The sequence below is a fragment of the Rhipicephalus microplus genome, unplaced genomic scaffold (assembly GCF_043290135.1).
Source record: "Rhipicephalus microplus isolate Deutch F79 unplaced genomic scaffold, USDA_Rmic scaffold_229, whole genome shotgun sequence".
In the NCBI taxonomy this organism is placed as follows: Eukaryota; Metazoa; Arthropoda; class Arachnida; order Ixodida; family Ixodidae; genus Rhipicephalus; species Rhipicephalus microplus.
In genome coordinates, this window is record NW_027464800.1 from 1 (window position 1) to 7,500 (window position 7,500).

Below are 7,500 nucleotides of genomic sequence, written 5' to 3' on the forward strand. Positions count from 1 at the left end.
TCGCTGCTATTATAGGGGCACCCCGGCAGACGCAGAAAAAAAAAAAAAATTTTCGACCTTCTTTTTTGCTGGTCGAGCTCGGGTAACCCAGGTCGCAATGGGAGCCGCGCACGAAAGCGGCGTCGCGAGACGCGTTCGCGGTCGCTAGTCGCACGAGCTCGGCAACCGCGTCAGCCGGCGCGGAGTTCGGGATGCCGACGGCTAAGTGGGTACCGCTGCTCGGATGTTCGCCGTTTTTGGCCGAGTGAGTGCTGGCACTCCGGTGAAGCCAAGGAGCGCCAATTCGTGCACGATATCGGCGTCTTTCGACGTGCCCGCCGGCCACCGCCGCACGAGTACGGCAAACCGCGTCTGCCGGGGCGGGGTTCGCGACGCGTACGCAATAGTGGGAACCGTCGCTCGGATGTTCGTCGTCTTTGGCCGAGCGAGTGCTGGCACTCCGGCGAAGCGAAACGGGGCCGATTCGGGCACGATATCGGCGTATTTCGACGTGCTCGCCGGCGACCGTCGCACGAGTACGGCAAAGCGCGTCTGCCGGGGCGAGGTTTGCGACGCCGACGAAAAAGTGGGAAGCGCCGCTCGGATCTTCGCCGTTTTTGCAGGAGTGAGTGGCGGCCCTCCTGCGAGACCAAGAAGCATCGACTCGCGCACGATATCGGTGTCTTTCGACGTGCCCGCCGGCCACCGCCGCACGAGTACGGCAAACCGCGTATGCCGGGGCGGGGTTGGCGACGCCGACGCAAAAGTGGGAACCGCCACTAGGATGTTCGCCGTTTTTGGCAGAGTGAGTGCTGGCACTCCGGCGAAGCGAAAGAGCGCGAATGCGCCCACGAAAGTGGCGTGTTTGGACGTGCTTGACGACGACCACCGCAGGAAAACGAAAAACCACGTCAGCCGGGGCGAGCGACCCATGGCGGTCTGGGTGCTTATCGCTGCTATTATAGGGGCACCCCGGCAGACGCAAAAAAAAAAAAAAAATTTTTTTCGACATTCTTTTTTGCTCGTCGACCTCGGGTGACCCAGGTCGCAGTGGGAGCCGCGCACGAAAGCGGCGTCGCGAGACGGCTTCGCGGTCGCTAGTCGCACGAGCTCGGCAACCGCGTCTGCCGGGGCGGAGTTCGGGACGCCGACGGCTAAGTGGGAACCGCCGCTCGGATGTTCGCCGTTTGTGGCCGAGTGAGTGCTGGCACTCCGGCGAAGCCAAACGGGGCCGATTCCGGCACGATATCGGCGTCTTTCTACGTGCTCGCCGGCGACCGTCGCACGAGTACGGCAAAGTGCGTCTGCCGGGGCGGGGTTTGCGACGCGTACGCAATAGTGAGAACCGTCGCTCGGATGTTCGTCGTCTTTCGCCGAGCCAGTGCTGGCAATCCGGCGAAGCCGAACGGAGCCGATTCGGGCACGATATCGGCGTCTTTCCACGTGCTCGCCGGCGACCGTCGCACGAGTACGGTAAACCGCGTCAGCCGGGGCGGAGTTCGGGACGCCGATGCGAAAGTGGGAAGCGCCGCTCGGATCTTCGCCGTTTTTGGAGGAGTCAGTGGCGGCACTCCGGTGAAGCCAAGGTGCGCCAATTCGCGCACGATATCGGCGTCTTTCGACGTGCCCGCCGGCCACCGTCGCACGAGTACGGCAAACCTCGTCTGCCGGGGCGGGGTTTGCGACGCCGACGCAAAAGTGGGAACCGCCGCTCGGATGTTCGCCGTTTTTGGCAGAGTGAGTGCTGGCACTCCGGCGAAGCGAAAGAGCGCGAATGCGCCCACGAAAGTGGCGTGTTTGGACGTGCTTGACGACGACCACCGCAGGAAAACGAAAAACCACGTCAGCCGGGGCGAGCGACCCATGGCGGTCTGGGTGCTTATCGCTGCTATTATAGGGGCACCCCGGCAGACGCAAAAAAAAAAAAAAATTTTTTTCGACATTCTTTTTTGCTCGTCGACCTCGGGTGACCCAGGTCGCAGTGGGAGCCGCGCACGAAAGCGGCGTCGCGAGACGGCTTCGCGGTCGCTAGTCGCACGAGCTCGGCAACCGCGTCTGCCGGGGCGGAGTTCGGGACGCCGACGGCTAAGTGGGAACCGCCGCTCGGATGTTCGCCGTTTGTGGCCGAGTGAGTGCTGGCACTCCGGCGAAGCCAAACGGGGCCGATTCCGGCACGATATCGGCGTCTTTCTACGTGCTCGCCGGCGACCGTCGCACGAGTACGGCAAAGTGCGTCTGCCGGGGCCGGGTTTGCGACGCGTACGCAATAGTGAGAACCGTCGCTCGGATGTTCGTCGTCTTTCGCCGAGCCAGTGCTGGCACTCCGGCGAAGCCGAACGGAGCCGATTCGGGCACGATATCGGCGTCTTTCCACGTGCTCGCCGGCGACCGTCGCACGAGTACGGTAAACCGCGTCAGCCGGGGCGGAGTTCGGGACGCCGATGCGAAAGTGGGAAGCGCCGCTCGGATCTTCGCCGTTTTTGGAGGAGTCAGTGGCGGCACTCCGGTGAAGCCAAGGTGCGCCAATTCGCGCACGATATCGGCGTCTTTCGACGTGCCCGCCGGCCACCGTCGCACGAGTACGGCAAACCTCGTCTGCCGGGGCGGGGTTTGCGACGCCGACGCAAAAGTGGGAACCGCCGCTCGGATGTTCGCCGTTTTTGGCAGAGTGAGTGCTGGCACTCCGGCGAAGCGAAAGAGCGTGAATGCGCCCACGAAAGTAGCGTATTTGGACGTGCTTGACGGCGACCGCCGCAGGAGTACGAAAAACCACGTCAGCCGGGGCGAGCGACCCACGGCGGTCTGGGTGCTTATCGCTGCTATTATAGGGGCACCCCGGCAGACGCAGAAAGAAAAAAAAAAATGGGGACATGGCGTGCGTCACCGTGCGGCTTCGCAGCGTTGCCGAAGTCGCCGAGCCCTTCGACTGAGCCGAACGGCGGACAGGGAACGTTGGTCGGCCGTTCTAACCTGTCGGTGCCACGCCGAGACGTCGTTAAGGAAAACCGCGTCGTGGGCCTCTACGACGCCGTCGAGTCGTTGTACGTTTGGTGTCCAGCGTGTCGGCGGCGAGTAGCGGACACGTCGTTCACGACTTCGGTCTTTCGCAGTCGACGCGAACTTGCGGAGAGTCGTGGTGCCTCACGTTTTCGGCAGAAACCGCGGCGGAATTTTCCCGTGCGTGCGCGCACGACCTCGGTGCTGTGCCGTCAGCGTAGTGTTGCACAAACTCGTGGCCTACCCAAGGTGCGGTACGTTTGCGGCCGTATCCTCGGTGGGAATTTCGTGAGTAGGGTCGCAAATTCTACGACCTCGGCGGGTTTGAGAGCGACGTAGACTTGTGGCACGCTCAACATGCCACACGTTTCGGGGCACACCCGCGGTGAAATTTTCTCGAGTACGCTCGTATTAGGGCCCAAGGAGGTCTGGGTACTTATCGCTGCTATTATGTGGGGGTTCTCGTGAGCGGCGTACGCGAAAGCGACCGGGTGTCTGATATGCGGCGGGCTTCGGCCTCGTCAAGCGTGTCCTCGGGTCTGCTCCAGGGGAATCCACGGCAGTCGTCTGCAGCCTCATCCGCTTGATGCGTTAGGGGCTGGTTGTCGGACGGTGCCGTTTTACCACGATATCGAGGTGTGTTCCGTGTCGTCCTCGGGCGATTCAGATGCGAAAGCGCCGAAGACGCGGGCGTGACCCGTCGTCTGGCGGCTTTGCAGTCTCGGCTCCGTTGCTAGTTCCGGCCGGTCCACCGACAGTGCAGCGGGCTTGGGCAACCCGCACGGCGCGACCGAGTCGATGCAACGAAAAAGAGCGAGCATGAACGTGCTTCTTGCCGCACGGCTCCCACTCGTCTTTCGGGAAGGTTGTGCCGTAGCGAGCTCGAACGCCGTCATCTCGGAGTGCAAAATAAGCGTGTTGGGGCGCCTGAAGGTGGCCTCCGCCGCACACAGACTGCGTCCGGCCCGCCGAGGGCGAGGACGGACGCGCAGTCGAACGATTACCTGGTTGATCCTGCCAGTAATCATATGCTTGTCTCAAAGATTAAGCCATGCATGTCTAAGTACATGCCGAAATAAGGCGAAACCGCGAATGGCTCATTAAATCAGTTATGGTTCCTTAGATCGTTTCTTCCTACTTGGATAACTGTGGCAATTCTAGAGCTAATACATGCAGTGAGCCTGGAGCCCTTTGGGTAACGGGTGCTTTTATTAGACCAAGATCGATCGGGTTTCGGCCCGTATTGTGTGGTGACTCTGGATAACTTTGTGCTGATCGCATGGCCACGAGCCGGCGACGTTTCTTTCAAGTGTCTGCCTTATCAACTTTCGATGGTAGGTTACTTGCTTACCATGGTTGTTACGGGTAACGGAGAATCAGGGTTCGATTCCGGAGAGGGAGCCTGAGAAACGGCTACCACATCCAAGGAAGGCAGCAGGCGCGCAAATTACCCACTCCCGGCACGGGGAGGTAGTGACGAAAAATAACAATACGGGACTCTTTTGAGGCCCCGTAATTGAAATGAGTACACTCTAAATCCTTTAACGAGGATCAATTGGAGGGCAAGTCTGGTGCCAGCAGCCGCGGTAATTCCAGCTCCAATAGCGTATACTAAAGCTGCTGCGGTTAAAAAGCTCGTAGTTGGATCTCAGTTCCAGACGAGTAGTGCATCTACCCGATGCGACGGCTCGGACTGAACATCATGCCGGTTCTTTCTTGGTGCACTTCATTGTGTGCCTCGAGATGGCCGGTGCTTTTACTTTGAAAAAATTAGAGTGCTCAACGCAGGCGAGTCGCCTGAATAAACTTGCATGGAATAATAGAACAAGACCTCGTTTCTGTTCTGTTGGTTTTTGGAATACGAGGTAATGATTAAGAGGGACGGACGGGGGCATTCGTATTGCGGCGCTAGAGGTGAAATTCTTGGACCGTCGCAAGACGAACTACTGCGAAAGCATTTGCCAAGAATGTTTTCATTGATCAAGAACGAAAGTCAGAGGTTCGAAGGCGATCAGATACCGCCCTAGTTCTGACCATAAACGATGCCAACCAGCGATCCGCCTGAGTTACTCAAATGACTCGGCGGGCAGCTTCCGGGAAACCAAAGTATTTGGGTTCCGGGGGAAGTATGGTTGCAAAGCTGAAACTTAAAGGAATTGACGGAAGGGCACCACCAGGAGTGGAGCCTGCGGCTTAATTTGACTCAACACGGGAAAACTTACCCGGCCCGGACACTGGGAGGATTGACAGATTGAGAGCTCTTTCTTGATTCGGTGGATGGTGGTGCATGGCCGTTCTTAGTTGGTGGAGCGATTTGTCTGGTTAATTCCGATAACGAACGAGACTCTAGCCTATTAAATAGGTGCGGGGTTCCCAGCACCTTACAACCTTCTTAGAGGGACAAGCGGCTCCTAGCCGCACGAAACAGAGCAATAACAGGTCTGTGATGCCCTTAGATGTCCGGGGCCGCACGCGCGCTACACTGAAGGAAGCAGCGTGTCTTTATCCCTGTCTGAAAAGACTGGGTAACCCGTGGAACTTCTTTCGTGATTGGGATAGGGGCTTGCAATTGTTCCCCTTGAACGAGGAATTCCCAGTAAGCGCGAGTCATAAGCTCGCGTTGATTACGTCCCTGCCCTTTGTACACACCGCCCGTCGCTACTACCGATTGAATGATTTAGTGAGGTCTTCGGACCGATGTCCGGCGCGGCCTTTCGGTTGCGCCGGTCTGTTGGAAAGATGACCAAACTTGATCATTTAGAGGAAGTAAAAGTCGTAACAAGGTTTCCGTAGGTGAACCTGCGGAAGGATCATTAACGGATTGTGAAGGGTGAGCGCCTCAGCTGCGTCTGCGCCCGACACTTTCTGCCGCTGACCCCGTTTGGACGCGGGGTCGGCTTTTCCCCACGGGGCTGCCTGAATGTGGAGCGGCACCCCGTGACAAATTGTTGCGCCCAGCGGACGCCAACACCGCGACCTTGGACGGTCGGCCAGGTGGCGGACGCGGGTACAAACGGCGCAACGCACTCATAGGTCGGCTTTCGACCCGCCACTGCACCGTGGCTCGAAGCGCTCGAAATGCGCGACCCGACCGCTGCGGGACCGCCTAGTACTGTAAACAGGAGCGGCGGAGCGCGAACGGCGAGTCGTGGTTACGTCGGTAGAAGGCGAGGCTGCGCGTTCCCGAAACGCCAGCCGAGTGCCCTCCCGACCGTTCGAGCGTGCAAGAACGAGACCCGACAATCGCGCGGCGACTGCCAAGTACGAGAGGAACGGCACAAGCGTCGGCGGTCGGTCAAGGAACTGGCGATGTGACGGGTCCGCTGTGCACCAGTGCATACCGTCCCGCCGTCCGCGGCAAGCGCCTCCGCGTCCTCGGGTGACGGAGGCTGCCGGTCGGTTCTTGCAGGCGAGGGATCTCGCTGGCACCGGTTCGCGTTGACGCGCGGCCGGTCATGGCACGGCGATGCGACGGCCGAGGTGCGCAGTACTCGATGGAGGAACCGCACGCTCCGATGACCGTCCCGCCCTCCGCGGCGTATGCGTACCGACCGTAATGGTTGCAGCAGCGCCGGCCGGCTTTTGAATTCGCCACACGAAACACGGTGCGAGATCGCGGTTAGGGGAGCGTCGACGTTGCCAGGCGTTTTGCTTGCTGCCGAGGGAAAGGCGGCACGGCCACGTCGCGCTCGTCGCGATTAGCGGGTCTGCGCGCTTTGGGAAGGTGCCGCAACGACTTGCCGAAAGAGGAAGCACGGAAGAACGAGGGACTTGGACGTCCCGACAATTGAACGCACTTGCGGCCAGGCCCTTGCTGGCTTCGTTCTTCCGCCTCGAGTAGGCTCGTACGCGGCTCCGGCGCCGAAAGTGGTCCTTGGCACCGACTTCGGTGGACGTGGGAAGTGCCGCGCAAGTACGGCGCGCCTGGCTCCACCTGTTGGCTAAAGTAGGCAGCCGGATCGGCATTTTGGTGTGCGGTGGCAAACCGTGGATGCGAAAAAAGCTTGTGCGATTTCGTGGAACAAAAAGCGGGGGTCCCCCTTTTTATGCGGAGGAGACCGACCCGCCCGCCGTGGTGAACCGCGACGCCACGGTAAAAACGGGAGAGGCTTGTCGATGGGACCGTGCATCCCGCGCTCCACGGAGGCCGGGAGGCGGCCGCCCGAGGAAATGTGTAGCCGTCGAGGCCCGCATCTGCGTGCACTCTTATCCAAATGGGTGTACCGCAGGCATTTTCTGGTTAGGCGGGCCAATGAGAGCGAGCACACAACGATACCTACGGGTCCGGCTTGGAGAACCGGCTTCGACGCCTCCCGAGTATTTATAGAGGGGTGGACCACGAAAGCACTCGCAAGTAGCGGAAGCGAAACGCCGTCCGAAACACACCGTTTGCTCGATTTGCGGCAGCCGAAAAAGGCGCGGCAGAGTTTTGGAGTCCAAGCGTGCGCTGAAAAGCGCCCTTCTTGGCCACTGTTTGGCCGAGTGCCAGAAACGTTTGGTTTTGACTGTACGGAATTGAACAAA

At 59.8% G+C, this 7,500-nt stretch overlaps 1 non-coding gene across 1 annotated transcript; it reads left to right on the top strand.

Moving 5' to 3' along the window:
- The first annotated feature begins 3,977 nt into the window (after positions 1 to 3,977).
- LOC142792590 (small subunit ribosomal RNA) lies at positions 3,978 to 5,792 on the top strand. Its single transcript, XR_012891049.1, has one exon. It is a non-coding gene; the product is annotated as a small subunit ribosomal RNA (ribosomal RNA).
- The last annotated feature ends 1,708 nt before the right edge of the window (positions 5,793 to 7,500 follow it).